General features: G+C 45.1%; 1 long non-coding RNA gene across 1 annotated transcript in view; it reads right to left on the reverse strand.

Moving 5' to 3' along the window:
* Positions 1 to 3,641: 3,641 nt before the first annotated feature.
* The window catches only part of LOC310671253, a 36,839-nt gene continuing 24,053 nt past the window's right edge, over positions 3,642 to 16,427 (reverse strand). Inside the window, exons 3-4 of the long non-coding RNA XR_014507929.1 lie at positions 8,490 to 8,634; positions 3,642 to 5,788 (exon numbers count right to left, since the gene is read on the reverse strand). This is a non-coding gene — a long non-coding RNA (uncharacterized lncRNA). The remainder of the gene's footprint in view (positions 5,789 to 8,489; positions 8,635 to 16,427) is intronic.

Here is a 16,427-nt window from a genome sequence, read left to right on the forward strand (position 1 = left end):
GGGGTGAACGAATTCCTATGCCCCACAAATAACCCAGGTAAAGGTAAAGGGACCCCTGGCCATTAGGTCCATTCGTGGCCGACTCTGGGGTTGCAGTGCTCATCTCGCTTTATTGGCCAAGGGAGCCAGCGTACAGCTTCCAGGTCACGTGGCCAGCATGACTAAGCCGCTTCTGGCGAACCAGAGCAGCGCACGGAATCGCCATTTACCTTCCCGCTGGAGCGGTACCTATTTATCTACTTGCACTTTGACGTGCTTTCAAACTCCTAGGTTGGCAGGAGCAGGTACCAAGCAATGGGAGCTCACCCCATCATGGGGATTTGAACCGCCAACCTTCTGATCAGCAAGTCCTAGGCTCTGTGGTTTAACCCACAGCGCCACCCAAGTCTCTAAATAACCCAGAGATGCGCTTTAAATAAAAGCACACATTCTACTCATGTAAAAACACACTGATTCCTGGACCATCTGCGGGCCGGATTTAGAAGGCGATTGGGCCAGATCCGGGCCCCGGGCCTTAGTTTGCCTACCCATGCTCTAAACTGTGCAGGAACAAGGAAGTGAAGCTGTTGAGAACATTCACTTCCCCTTTCTTACAATCGCTGAGGGCTTTGGTCACATTGCGATGTGGTGGAATGTCGGGAGACTGGGACAGAATGCTGAGAACTGTCTTTTTTACATACGTACATTGCAGTATTCACAAACTGTAACTGGCAGCAAAGCTGGTGCTTTTGGCTGTGGCAGACATTTGAAAATTTGCTCCTGGTGTGTAAGGTACTAGGTTTTCTTCATGAGCATAAGACTTAGCAAGCCTCTGGAATCCACAAGGTTCTTCAGGCAAAAGAACCTTGCAAGCCTGCAGGCTGAAATATCTGGGTCTGACAAGAGACGTCATCATGTTGAGAGCGTAACAAAATCTCGGCTGGATCAAACAAAAGTCTCTATTCCCATAGAAGCCTATGGGAAGGCTACAAGCAGGACATGAGTGAAATAGCCTCTCCTGCTTGTGTTCCCTAGCAACTGGCATTTGGAGGCACACTATCTCTGATATTGAGGGTGATACATAATCATCATGTTTGGTAACCATTGATAGGTTTTTCTTCCCTGACCAACAGAAATAAAGATCAGGTATCTTAGAGGGAAAGCTGGTACCTGATGTTCTAAAATGTAGTTTTAAACAGTGCATCCATTCAACCATAATTGTTTCAAAAAAATAAATGGTAAAGAGAGACGATAACAGTATCTCTGCAAGCACATCACTAGAGGGCATCAATGGGGATGGAATCACTGTTCTAATTTCACAATAGAAATAGATTCATGAGAATGGCAGCAGCAAATAGGAAGAGGGCAAAACAACCTTAAGGTCCAATGCAAAAACAAACTTCCGGGATCCTGAACTTCTGATTCATAAGCATAATCAGAGAGAGAGAGAGAAAGGAAGGAAGCCTATATAGGTGAGCCCTACAGATTCTGCAACAGACAGAAGTCAAGCATATTTCCACCACTCTTTTTGTCCAACTGCTGCAGAATCTGCAGTGCATTCGACAGAATTTTCCTATAGCTGAGGCAACGACCAAGCTACCAAGAGAGGGGTCTAAAAAGGAGCCAGGAAGACACATGTTTCATCTTGAGCAAGACACCCCTGCCCCAATTTGACTGGGGCTTCATACTACACATTTAGCAAAATGTTTAATGGAGGCCTTAACACCACAAGCCTGACAGAACGGCGGATTTGTCTTTTCAGCTGCTACTTTTCACCTTCATGGGCCAAGTCATGATGCAAAGGCAGATAAATGAGAAGGGGGTGATTTCTGTAAAGCAGAATGGCTGCAAGAACTGGATTTTGCCTCCGGCTCAGAAATCAGAATCATACCCCTGACTGCAGTTTAAAATAATGCAAAAGGCCTTACTGTCAATTCTCATCCTCTTTGCCACTTCTGTCTTAACCTTGCCTTCGACCCCACCGATTCCATCAAGCCTACCACAGAAGATGCAGATTCAGGGCAGCCAAAAGAAAGGACCTCTCCACACAACACATAATTAACCCCTGTTGTAGAGCTGCTGCTCACCTGGCCTCTGGTTGGTGGGATAGAGGGGTATACAGGTGAGGCAACGGCAAGGGTGGTGCAGTGCAAGCACACCAGCAGAGCCAATCTAGTGCTCCTGCCTGCTGCCTTGCTGTTCACCCTCTGCCTCTCAGGAAGCAGCTGCAACGCAACCAGCCAGAGGCCAGGCGAGAGGCAGCACCTCACTCTCCCATCTGCGACTGTTTGAACTATGGAATTCGCGCCCACAAGAGGTAATGATGGGCACCAACTTGGACGCCTCTTGATTTGTCTTTCAAGGCAAATTCACGAAAGATATGGTTATCAATGGCGATTAACCACAGTGATGATGTTCACCCCACAGTCAGTGACAGTATGGCTCTGAATGCTAGTTGTTGAGAATCACAAGTGCAGAGAGTACAGTGGTACCTTGGGTTAAGTACTTAATTCATTCCGGAGGTCCGTTCTCAACCTGAAACTGTACTTAACCTGAAGCACCACTTTAGCTAGTGGGGCCTCCTGCTGCTGCTGTGCCGCCGGAGCACGAATTCTGTTCTCATGCTGAAGCAAAGTTCTTAACCTGAAGCACTATTTCTGGGTTAGCGGAGTCTGTAACCTGAAGCGTCTGTAACCCGAGGTACCACTGTACTGCTGCACTTAAGTCCTGCTTGTGTCTTCTCATTGGGGCATCTAGTTGCCCACTGTGAGAGCAGGATGCTAGTTTGCTATTTAAGTTGTCGTGCTTCCCTGCTCCCTTTCTTTAATTTTTATTAAACTATTTCAAAACACGGCATTTTTTCCTTTCGAATCACAGACATTTCAAAACTGCAAATATATACAAAACGAAGCAGGTGCTACAACACTTGGACCAGCATTAAATCATCAGTTACAACTGGCTCCAACAGGTTTGTTGGTTTGTTGGTTGGTTTCGGATGTAAATAACAGCTTCTTCGGGAAGCCTCTTTTCCACCCACTTCAAACTAGGAAACGTGGCCCAATCAGCTGTGTACTTCGTTCCTCAAAGTCAGGCAGCTGGGCTCTCTGCAGGCCCACAGTCTACAAACAAATTGAATTTGTTTTACTGTGTGGGAATGTGAGCAAGGGATAACTGCAGATAGGGTTCCCAACTCTTGAGATGATAATTTAAAAATGCTTTTTGGGGAGAGGAGTGCTTTAGAACCAAGCTCAACAGTATTTAACAATTTGAGGAGAGCTCGTGAGTTTTTGAATGTTCAAGGGCAGAGCCTAGAAGGGGCTCTAGGGCAGTTTTTGCAAGGACTGTAAGCACTGCCTGATGCAAAGTTTGTTGGTTCAGAATGGCTGGTGGGAAGCAGAGGAGAGGAGAGAAGGAGACAGCCTTGCAGCTTGCTTTTTTGGCAAATGGGTAAACAGAAAGAAAGCATCCAGGTTTTGTTTTTTGTTTTTTTGGCCAGTTGGCAGTCCTACAAGTATAGAAACTGTTCGTTGATTTTGGAGGAGATATATCATCCAACAATCCCCTTAAATTATTGCATGCCATCCCATAAAAAGCTCACAGCCACATCTTCTAGAATGAGAGTTTAATTCAATCAAGCATCTTTACAATTACAGTAAGGGCGCACCACACAACCAAACATGGCATTAGGGAAAATCAGAGGTTAGTTCCTGCAGTGATGTTGCTCTTGACTATCTAACTACTTGAATGGAATACACCACTTCTTCTGCAGGTGAGGAGAATGAACGCAGTGAATTTGACAGAGGCAGTAGCTCTTTCACATTGCAGATTTTCTCTTGCCCTGCCCCAATTTCCATGCATTAGGAGTGGACATCAGAGCTGCAGAGGTCTATGCATGTGGACCTCTACATGTTCAGGGATCCCTTGCAATCTGTGCTCCAGAGTGCATGGAAACACATGCTTAGGTATGTAGGCTTCCCTGCTGCAGGTTCATTGTCATTGGGGCCAGTACTGTCTGGAGTGGTGGTGTGCAGCCATGGAGCTGCCCTCCCAACACAGATGTTGTTGCAGCTTACCTAGACAGGACTGGGGCAGAGCACTGTCAAGTTGCACAGATACACCTGCTAAAGCACCTGTATATTCCTGCAGTCCTGACCTGCTATGCTCCAGTCCTGACCTGGTAAGCTGCAGAAACATCAGTGTTGGGAAGAAAGCTCCACCCCATCTCAGCAGCCAGTACTTCAGGCTATTTTCTACCTCCACTGTTGGGGGCAGTATGCCTCTGATTACCAGCTGCTGAGAATCGCAAGTGGGGTGGGGTGAAATGTTAGGGACAGTCCCTTTCAAGGCACAGGCATCCTTTAGATAAAGCATGCCGGGAGGCTAGTTATAGTCTGCTATGTCCACCTAAGCATGCATTCTTAATGCAAACAATAAAGTATGGATGGTATTAGAGCATCGTGCTTATGAAGCCCTAATTTCCCAAGACAGAGTCTTGATTCTTGTCAATAGAAAAGGATTCCCCTCCTCCCTGTTTCTTTGACAGCAGATGGGGAGGAGGAAACCTCTAATCGGGTCAAATACCTTTCCAGAATATTATGAACTATACTGACAATGTGTTGCCCCATTTTGACACTCGGTGATTCAAGTGAGAAGTTGGGAGGCAGGCATAAGGTTGACAGTCAATTTCTTGACATGGCCCTGAAGTTTTAACAAAGCTGTGGAGATAATCACAGCTGTCAAGAATGCTCCTCTATAGGAACATGATGACAAAGGACAGGAGTCCCCCACCTGTAAGCTGCAATGAAGATAAGTTAGTCAATAGTGCCCAAGCGTTGCCATGATCCTTTGACCATTTCCTGCACAATTTTGTATGCGTCTGCTCAGAAGTAGGATTGTAACCTTAGTGTTTTTGTCATTTCTCTTATTTTTTGTTTGAAATCTCAGCTTAAGGGAGCATCACAGTTTAGCATCAACCAAAAATGAAGGATTTTTCTATGCATCTAAAAGTTGATTCTCTTTCCCTTCAATGAAGCAGTTGTCTGGAATGCAGGTTTTAAACAAGGTTAGAATTATTCAGTTCTGATGCTTAGGGTTGAACCCAATGAAGTAGTCCCATTAGTGCCAGGACTTCTGTCCATTCAATGGGACTTCCTTTCCTCTCCTTACCCTGCACCATCATCATCATCATCATTCATTTATTACTGTTGGAGAAACGTTGGAGGGTATTCAGATGGGAATATGCATCCCAGATCACACTGGACAGTTTTCTTTCAGATTTGCATCACCATGTTCATCAACATTCCATCTGTGCAAGCATGCTTTATTCCAGAAAGAAAAACTGCACACAGAACACGCTGTCACTCAAGCGTCTCTTTTGCTGGACCAGGACACAAAAGGAAGAGCTATAGTTAAGCATCTCTATCTCTGGTTCAGACTTCAATGATGACGCTGTTCAAATCACATCTAGCCTTAATAATTTAAATGGGGGAATCCTTATTTTAATCTTGGTTGTTATTCCATTCCCTAGCCAGAGCAGGCTTTCCCCCCAATCCTTGCCGTTGTGTGAACCTTTGAAGGCTCTGTAAAACAAGCCTTGGCCCAGAATGCATCACAAAGTCCTGTGGATCCGGGGATAATTGCCTGCCTCAAAGCCTCAGATGGAACACTCCGATACAAGAAACTCCAAAACTTCTGACATTTATCACTCTAAAAAGCAGCTAGTGGAAAAGCAAGCCCTATCAGATAAGATGTGTCAGTCAAGATTTCGATGCAGTTGGCTGCGGCTTGAAAAGGGCACATCACAATAGATCTGCAGAACAAAGTGCAAAGAATGTTAGATCTCCTGCAGCCTGAGAATTTTCACAATGGGAACAATCTCTGTAATTGATAATGAGCACTCATGGTTCCCGCATGTGAACTTTAGTTGGGAGCAGCAACCGTGAGTGTGCTGAGAACCAGCAATAGCTCATTCAATTTATCCCCAGAGATCAGCTTATGTTAAAATACTCGGCTGAGTTATGCATGGCACACACATACAAACACACGCCAAATCATGAATCACCGTTTTCTAGATGTGACTGATAAAATAAGCAGAGTAACTTAAATGTTTGGGTAGGGGGTGGAGATGCCAACACTGACATGCAAAGTTCAAATCTTTCCAGCTTTTGATCTTGAAATAATACTCTAATTTATATGTACAGGTGCAAACGTACAAATAATTGCTATAATTTAAGTTGAAATACACTACGGGCACAACCACACCATATGTGTAGCTCACATTTAGCTCCCATTTAAAGCACATAGTTTCCCTCAAAGAATCTATGGAACAGTAATTTCACCTTCATAGAATCATAGAATCATAGAGTTGGAAGAGACCACAAGGGCCATTGAGTCCAACCCCCTGCCAAGCAGGAAACACAATCAGAGCACTCCTGACATATGGCTGCCGCATCACACTGTTGGCTCATGTCAAGTTTGTGGTCAACCAAGACTCCTAGATCCTTTTCACATGTACTGCTCTCAAGCCAGGTGTCACCCATCTTGTATTTGTGCCTCTCATTTTTTTTGCCCAAGTACAATACTTTACATTTCTCCCTGTTAAAATTCATCTTGTTTGTTTTGGCCCAGTTCTCTAATCTGTCAGGGTCATTTTGAAGTGTGATCCTGTCCTCTGGGGTGTTAGCCACCCCTCCCAGTTTGGTGTCATCTGCAAATTTTATCAGGATGCCCTTGAGTCCATCATCCAAGTCGTTGATAAAGATGTTGAATAAGACCGGGCCCAAGACAGAACGCTGAGGCACCCCACTAGTCACTCTTCTCCAGGATGAAGAGGAACCATTGATGAGCACCCTTTGGGTTCGGTCAGTCAGCCAGTTACAAATCCACTGAGTGGTAGCATAGTCAAGACCGCATTTTACCAGCTTCTTTACAAGAATATCATGGGGCACCTTGTCAAGTGCCTTGCTGAAATCAAGGTAGGCTACATCCACTGCGTTCCCTTCATCTACCAGGCTTGTAATTCTGTCTTTTTTCTGTCTGTTAATGCTGACTATTGGTGATCACAGCATTCCTTCAAAAAGCTACAGTTCTCAGCTCCCTTAAAAAGCTACAGTTCCCAGAATTCTTTGGGGAAGTCATGTATGGTTGTGCACACAGTCTTTGTTCTGGGTTTATTGGGCCAGGGCTAGCCACAGTTCTTCTGATGAGACCTTTGCTAATTTATTACATTTATATTCTTCCTTTTCTTCCACAGGAATTCAAGGTGGCATACATGCTTTCCCCTTTTATGTTGACAACAGTCCTTGCAAGATAGGTTAGGCTGAAAGATAGTGACTATCTCAAAGCCACCCACTGAGCCTCATGGCCATGACAAAATTTGAGCTTGGCTCTCTCCAGTTCTAGTTAAGGATGGGGGAAAGGTTTTGTTCAGTTCCTATTTCCCAAACCCACAACTCCCATTTCCTTCAAAACCTGCAAGTCTCTGAATGTTGTGGTGTACTTCTCCAACTGAAAAATAGGTACAAAGATGGGGCAAAAGTGTGTACAAAGGGCATATATTAGTTAAAATAGCACACAAAATGCATCATATTAGTAGCAATTGCTTGCAGAAATAAGTATATTAGGAGATACATAGCCTAAAATGCTGTTGAATTTTCATGATGACATTTGTGGTTTTTTCCAATCCCAACTAATGTAGAAACATGGCCAACAACTGTACTTATGATTTGGAAAATGAAAAACTGAAACTGATGGATTCATTTGCCCCTAGTCGGAATCTGATACTCTAACCACTAGATTGCAAAGCTTTCTGCTGCAGTTATTCTCACCACCCTTGCTCCTCTGAAGTAGGGTTTTATCCGGAAAATGCATGGGAAAATTTGGACTTCCTCTGGAATTATATCCCCGTTTACTCAGCCAAGGGACAACAGTAATTAGCATAATCTTCATGTGGTGAATGCTTTTTCTTTTCATTCAAGTTTTCAAGATTTCTGTGTAAAGGTTCATCACACATGATTCACTGTATTAATAATCACTTTTTTACTGTGTTTTTGGTGATTAAATTATAATGCTACCTTTTCTTTTCCTCTTTTAATGTTGCCACAAGCCACACTGTACCGTTTGGTGGCTTAGGCGCTAACAATCAATGCTCAATATGGGGAAACAGAGGCTGGCTTGGGATGCACACCACAGCTACATGAGGCCTTTGTTCTTCAGTCCAGGAAAGCACATGCCAAGAGGGAGGGAGTAGAAAGAGGCAATTGTGAATTTGGCCACAGAAAGCTTCTTCCTTTTTTCTTTTTTGCCCCCAGCAGTGAGAATCTTGGAGGGCAGGAGAGATGCTGCATTCGTTACACAAGAGATGCCAGTTCAAGACTAGCATTGACTTTGTGTCGGTACATTTGTGTAGGTACCTTACACCAAATCAAACTATTGGTCCAGTTAACTCAGTATTGCACACGGACAGGCAGCAGCTTTCTATGGGTTCAGGCAGGGGACATTTCCAGCCTTACCTGGAGATGCCAGGGGTGGAAGCTGGGATCTTCTGCATCAGTGCTATTTTCCTAGAAAAAGAGGTGCCGGAACTCACTATGTTCTCTTATATTGGCAATGGTGCCCACCTGAGAGGTGCTGGAACTGATTTCTGGTGACTTCTGGCTGAAAAAAAAGCCCTGTTCCGCATGCATTATCTCTGAACTACAGCACTATCCCCTTCTGAACACCTGCCAGATTCCCAGTTTCTTACAAAGCGTACCACACACCTGCATTTCTCTCACGCTTTCCTTGAAAAAGGCTGGCTCGGGAAAGTGAGGGAAGCACGAAACCACCTAATTCCCCAGCTCCCTCAGCTCCCATCATTTGCTGGCAGGTGTGAGCTTTCCCTGACAAACAAGGTGAGAGGCTGGTTTGTCAAAAGCTCCAGGTGACCATCCCAAGGTCCAACAGCCGCTCACACCCTCTGGCTGACCTTCTGTGTTTTCCTGGCACCATGGTGCCAGCTGCTATGCAAGCAGGGCCGCACAGCGGGGTTAGCGCTTTGCCTCGTGTCAGTTTCTAAAACAGTTTCCATACATGGCGGCTGAGTTGCCTCTGTGAAATGCAATCCCGTCCCTTTGTGGGCTCTGCGGGTTACAGAGGGTGGCGACGAGTAACCATAGAAACTATGTTGTAAAACAGCATGGGATTTGACGTGTAATAAAGTGCTACCACCATGCAAGCACCTGAGTGGAGTCCTTCAGTGTAATTATAGATGCACTTGTAACTAGCTTAAGCACGAACAGTCCTGGGCACTGGAAGCAAAAAAAAAAACAAAAACAAAAAAACCTTTTGGCTCACAGTATATGGCAGGACTGAGCCAAAATCTAGGTTTTCTATAGAGTTCCCCTCCTGTTTTTCCCTCCAACACCTTTTCGGAGGGAGTCATAGCAGAAGTGGAGAGCTTTACGTGGTTTTCGTTTCTCATTTTTGGCCTGTTTGCCAGATTTTAAAAATAGTTGGGGACATTTAATGAAAAGGAACCAAGCAGCTCCGTTGAAATCTAGACCAAATAATGGTAGCTGAGTTCATTTGAAAATCAGGCCCTATTCAACAGCCAGATGGCTTTTCTTTTTTTTTCTTTTTTTGGCCAGACATTCTATTTTCATTCCTTTTGATAAAAGAAAAAAAGAAAATAAATGTGGGGAAAACAGTACATGATAAAAATGGCTTTGTGAGACACCAGTGGAGAGTCCTTCCCAGCTCTCTAGGAATGTTATCAGAGATGGGACCACATAAAACCCTACAACATTTATTATCAGAGTGCAATTCCATGAAAATCAAGCCCATTAAGCCCCACAGATCTCAGAGGCAGGTCTGGGCTGCATTCTCTCCCACTGAAGTCAATGTGACTTAGCTTGATCCTGCCCTCATTTTTCTCCGGCTTCAGTTGTATAAACGTTTGCCTTAAAAACCTGCCCAGCCTTCACTTTCAGTCAGTAGAAGAGGCTTTTGGGTGGGTGGGTGGCAGCCTAAAACTCATATCCAGCTTTGGCATCAGCAATTGGCCAACTCAGGTGACACCCCAGCATTTAATCATGAAGACTGCAATTCTGTGCATGTTTACTTGGAAGCAGGTCCCACTGTGTGTAGAATCGTGGGTGCAGGATTTTACAGCATCTCTTTCTCTCCCTCTTGCTTGCCCACGCCTGGGCTTGGATAGAACTATAAGCTGCAGTCCTGCAACAGATTGACTTACGAGAGTAGAAGAACACTGGAGCTGGGAACATCCAATAAACTGGGAAGTGGGCCTCTACCCCTTTGCCAAAGAGAAAGGGTGATTTTGCATGAGTCACAGTACATTCCAATGCATGCCTATTCAGAAGTAAGTCCCAGTGAGCTCAATGGGGGTTACTCACAGGTAAGTGGGTGTAGGATTGCAGCTTTAATTGCCCTGACGTTGTACAGTTCACACAAGCCAACTACTCACATTAAGCTCAGTGGACTGCTGTATACTTTGCATGCAGAGCGCCCCAGGTCAAATCCCTGGCATTTCCAGGTATTATCATTATTATCATCATCATCTTGCATTTTCAGATAGAGCTGTCTGAATCCCTGAATACCCACTGCCAATCAGCATGAGCAGACAATACTGTTCGAGAGAAACCAATGGTCTGACTGTGTATATGGCAACTTCCTCAGAATTGTTTATTAGTGAAAGTCAGCCACCAAATCTACCATGATAAGTATCCATACAGAATCCATGTATTGGTACTGATATCCATTTACTGGTACTGATGATACAGGTGGCAGCTGACTTTCACTAATAAACTAGACTTTGGCAGGAGTGGGCAGCTCAGTGGGGCAGGGATGGGGGTATCATGGAGCCACCTTCCATAAACAGGCCTTGCTGCTGCTTACCAAGGTGGGTAAGGAGGTGATACCAGGGCTTTGCAAGCACACTGGCAGAGCCAATCTGGCCCTTCCACCAGGACATCCACACAGCCCCAACTGTGCCATCACCCTGTCCTGCCCCTACATATTCCTACTAAGAGGCAAAAGCACCACAGGGTGACTCTGCAGCAAGGCTCCACCACACCAGCTAGTCCCGGCCATAGCAAGATGCCTTGTTGCTTCCATGAATGGAAGCAGTTCTTCAGGGTTTTAGGCTGCCCAGTCTGTGGCTCATGTCAGCTCAGGCATGTAGTGGGGAAACTATGATTTCTCATTACCTGCACACCAGGCCAAAAGATGCAAAAGTTCCTCCGACACAGGTAAGAAATTTGTGACAGGAATGGGCTCTTGAGAGTCAGAATCCAGAGGCGAAGTCATACTGCACAAAGGGGCAGGATGTATGTGACGTAATGCAAGGAATCCTCATCCTCAGACAAACTTCCAAGTCAACATTCAGCTCTTCCTCAGACAAACTTCCAAGTCAACTCCTGCAGTTCTTTACTCTTCTAAATCAAGTCTTCTTTTCTGAAGCACCCCTGTGCTTGGGGGAGGGGGAGGGAGTTTCTCACCCATTAATTAATGAGAGATGAACATTAAAAAGTGGAGGACAAGCTGAGTTGCTGCTGAAAGGCTGCAAATTGCAGGAGGTGGAGCTGCAGTCACAGCTCTCTTCAAACCCTCTGCTGTTGGTTATCTCTTCCATCAACAGCAAGGATGGAAATTCAAGCCTAACCCTTTCTCACTTCAAAATTGAGAAGCACCAGAGTGGAAATGTTCTCATTTCTCAAGAGCACCACGCACACATCCACACGCACTTGTTAGCTGTTAGTTATGAATTGCCAGGGGCACCGCTGGATTTATTAGTGTTCCTCCACTCAAAAGCTCCATTCTATACAAGGCTTAAACTGATTTCTCACTTTGACGAGATTGTTCCGTTTAAGCCCTGGCCTAGGAGATTGTACATTCTGTCTGAAGGCTTCTGTTGCTTTGGCAGGCAGCCTCTGCCTACTGCTCTGTGCTTCAGATCCTATTTGCCCAGTTTCCACACACACACACACCCCAAGAAAACTGAAAGAAAATCATGCTAATCTTAATTATCTCAACATGGAAACTAGCCCTATGGATTTAGTAGGCACCATTTACAAAAAATAGGTCCCTTTACTCCTAGGACATTCCCCTGACCTGTATTTTGAACGTATTGTGCGCCGATTAATTCTCCTAGGTCCGAGAGCTTTTTCTCGTTTATGTGCTTCTCGAAAATCTGATCTTACCCGCCGAATTGAAGCTCGCTTAAGCACAATCTCTCTCCGGATTTCCGGCGCATCTAATAAGATCTGATTCAGCAGGTAAGATGGGGTTTTCACAAGGCACTAACTGAATTTAAGGCTGGGGAAATGAGAAATGGAGAGAAAGTGAAATTGACAGATTCATCCACCCCTGCATGCAAGTAAAAGGAGTGCCTTCGGAGATGGAAAGCCCCCCCACACACACACACACATGTTTTATTCTGGTAGAACCCTTTCCCTTGTCACATACAAGTCAATGAAGCAAACACAATTGGCCTCGTACACAAGTCCACTGTAGTTATTAGCTTGCAAAACAAATTTACTTGCTTGCTGGGAGTGAAGGAACAGAGAACTTTGTCCCTCCTGCAGCAGCCTGCTGCATTCCTGTGCGGAGAGACAGGTTTTGCTCCTCTCACTTGGCTTGCATGCTGGATGCACAAGAGAGTCAGAGGACCCCATCCCACTCCCTTGCCTGCGTAGAATTCCTTATTGCCTATGGCTGCAATGCAGTACAGAAGGCTTAAGGTAAGAGATAGGGGGCAAGGAAAAGGAACACAAGAAGAGCCTGCTGGATCAGGCCAATGGCCCATATGGGCCAGCATCCTGTTCTCCCAATAGCCAGCCAGATGCCTACAAGAAGCTCAAAGACAGAACTTGAGCACAAAACACCCGCCCCACCTGTGATTCTTGGCAGCTGAGATATACAGCCGATAATACAGGCTTAATGCCTGCATGAAAAATCCACTGGCTGCATCCAGGCCATGCTCTAGCACAGGGATGGGATATCTATGGGCCTCCAGGTGTCATTGGACACCAGCTCCCATAAGCCCAGCCAACAGGTTAAATCATCAGTGATCATGAGACCTGTCGTTCCACAACATACAGAGAGCCACAGGTTCCCCATCCCTGCTCTACGTAGCATTGTGGCTACGATTTGTTCAGGCTTGAATGACTGACCATAAGCAACATACAATTAGCTTCTGATTGTGTCAAATGAGAATTATTTGTGACTATATTCAGGCAGCGACCATTTTAAGCACTCCCAATTGGCGTGCGAGCGCCGACACACAGGTCTTTTTGGACCTGAGAGAAGGCAGAATGGGGTGGAACTGGGTGGGGAAAGGGGCAGGGCACGATGAAATGCGCTCCACCGAAATGCATGGAGGCCAAGAGCAGGAGCCCCATGTGAAATGGTCACCACCTATATAGCAAAAGAGCTTTCATCAGTGCAAACAGCCCACCACAGCCAACATGGCTGAATTTGAATCAAGCAAAAAATACACAATGCTGCCCTTGTTTTCTGTTTCGTTCACTTCATTTAGCTGCTTCCTGCTAAGAAGCAAATCAATATATCTTTTAATTTAGGCATTTTATACCATCACTCCAGAAACTCTGTGAATACTTCATACATTAAAGCGAGTTAAAGACTTACCTTGGTCAGGTTAGAGTCTCAAAATAGATTTCCTCCTGCACCAAAGAGATTGGCAGCCCTACATGGAAGTAAGTCCTGCCGCGATTGGTTGGTCTAAGTGTGACTCATAGTAGACCCATTAAAATTAATGAACATGACTAAGTTAGGTCCATTAACTTCAGCAGGTCTACTCTGGATAAAACTGTGTTGAATTCCACCCATTGTTTCTTCTAAATGAACACTAAGCTGTAAGGCTGTATTGCAATGCACATTTACTTGGAAATAGTGATGCAAGTAGGGAACTTTAGTCTTAATGGTCTTTCCAGGGAGGGGTAGGTGGGCTTTAGGCGGCCATGTGTAATACTTCAATAGCAAAGCACATCATTAACATTTCTTCCTCACCCTCATCATTCCCTGCTTTGCAACAGCTTCTGCATTCCTGAGATGTTAGAACAAAAGCAGAACAAAAAAGGTTGCAAACTCCCATTTTAAAAAAAAAAAAACCAGGAATAAATACTCTGAGCATGTGCGATTTTGAATTCACTTAAATCAGAGCACCATCATAACTGCAGAAATAAAATGGGTTTTGCTTCTGCTTCCCTGATGCTGAACACATTTGCTTGGGAATAAGCAACATTTTGTAGTAGAAAGGGCTAATATATTTTTAAAGTAAAAATAATAAAATGAGCATCTGTAGCCATCTACATGCCCAGCCGGCTGCTCCCTGAGTACAAAGTATTATTATTATTTTAATATGAGGAAAGGAAGCATGCTGTCCTGGCTTGGCTATACCAGCCGAGATGCTGGTGCCAGGCCTGGTGGCTGCTGCCCCCATAATCTGCCACTCTCTGGGTAGTCATGGTCAGGGGGAAGCCCTAACTGCATCACTGTCTCATTGACTCTATCCAATATTATGTTCCTGCTTGTTGCTTTTAAGCATTGTATAATTATATGCACTTCATCATCTGTGTTGTTGTTTTTATTGCATTCTGCTGTTGCATATTTTTATAACTGTGCTCCATATCTATTTACTGTACCCCTTTGGTCTCCACTGTTGCTTAGTTTATAACGTACAGCTGCACAGGTATTGCACTTCGCACATTATGGTTTGTGCTGCTTACATTTTGTTCAAAAAACCACATCCCCTCCTCTCAAGCCATAACCATATGTAACCATGTGAGTGAGATGCTAAGCTGTTGGGTGGCAAGGGGCAATGTGCCTGGGGAAACATGGGGTGGCGCTGTGGTCTAAACCACTGAGCCTCTTGGGCTTGCCGATCAGAAGGTTGGCGGTAACTCCTGCCAACCTAGCAGTTTGAAAGCACGCCAGTGCAAGTAGATAAATAGGTACTGCTGTGGCAGGAAGGTAAACAGCGTTTCCGTGCACTCTGGTTTCCAACATGGTGTCCAGAAGCAGTTGTACCAGAAGCAGTTTAGTCATGCTGGCCACATTACCCAGAAAGCTGTCAGTGGACAAACGTCGACTCCCTCGGCCTGAAAGCAAGATGAGCGCCGCAACCCCACAGTGTCCTTTGCCTAGATTTCACCATCTAGGGGTCCTTTATCTTTTACCTTTTTTACTTGGGGAATCATTCTGTAGCTGGGGGTGTCTAGGCTGCCTTAAGTAAGATTACAGATGGTTTCACAGATGGGACTGGCTGGGTGAGGAGGAGGAGGGAGAGTTGATTGACAGTTGTCCCTCCTTCTGCCTCCATTGAATAAGTCCTAGGTTGCTCTGCCAGCCAGCCCTCTGACCTGTGGTGCTCTTATTGGATGTCAAGCCAGTCATGTATGGCTTAATTGTGGATTGAGGGGGCATCCTGGCATGTATTACTGAGACCTGGGTGGGTGAGCTGGGTGGGATGCATATGACTCAGCTCTGTCCTCCTGGACAGAGGGCAAGGGTTGAAGGTGGAGTTGCCATCATACATAAGAATTCAATCTCCTTCACCAAGAGATCCCTCACCACCCACTTCCCTGCTCAGCAGGCTCTCTATTTGAGTTGTTGGAGGCCATCTCAGAGATGGTGTAAGAAAAATTGCAGGATTTTTCTTCTGGGAGACTTTGACATCCACAGCTGGGCCACCCTGACAGGTCCAGCTCAGGCCTTCATGACCGCCATGAGACTATCTCGGTACATCATTGACCCAATATATGCTGAAGGCCACTGATGCAGGAACAATGGGACTCCTAGAATTCTACAAGGAAGGCTCAAGCAGTATGTGGACCGAGAACTCCCAGAAGTGCAAGCTGGATTTAGAAGAGACAGAGGAACCAGAGACCAAATTGCAAACATGTGCTGGATTATGGAGAAAGCTAGAGAGTTCCAGAAAGACATCTACTTCTGCTTCATTGACTATGCAAAAGCCTTTGACTGTGTTGACCACAGCAAACTATGGCAAGTTCTTAAAGAAATGGGAGTGCCTGATCACCTCATCTGTCTCCTGAGAAATCTCTATGTGGGACAAGAAGCTACAGTTAGAACTGGATATGGAACAACTGATTGGTTCAAAATTGGGAAAGGAGTACGACAAGGCTGTATTTTGTCTCCCTGCTTATTTAACTTATATGCAGAATTCATCATGCGAAAGGCTGGGCTGGATGAATCCCTAGCCGGAATTAAGATTGCTGGAAGAAATATCAACAACCTCAGATATGCAGATGACACAACCTTGATGGCAGAAAGTGAGGAGGAATTAAAGAACATTTTATTGAGGGTGAAAGAGGAGAGCGCAAAATATGGTCTGAAGCTCAACATCAAAAAAACCAAGATCATGGCCACTGGTCCCATCACCTCCTGGCAAATAGAAGGAGAAGAAATGGAGG

This window comes from Podarcis tiliguerta, assembly GCF_965153285.1.
Source record: "Podarcis tiliguerta genome assembly, chromosome: 2".
Lineage (NCBI taxonomy): Eukaryota > Metazoa > Chordata > Lepidosauria > Squamata > Lacertidae > Podarcis > Podarcis tiliguerta.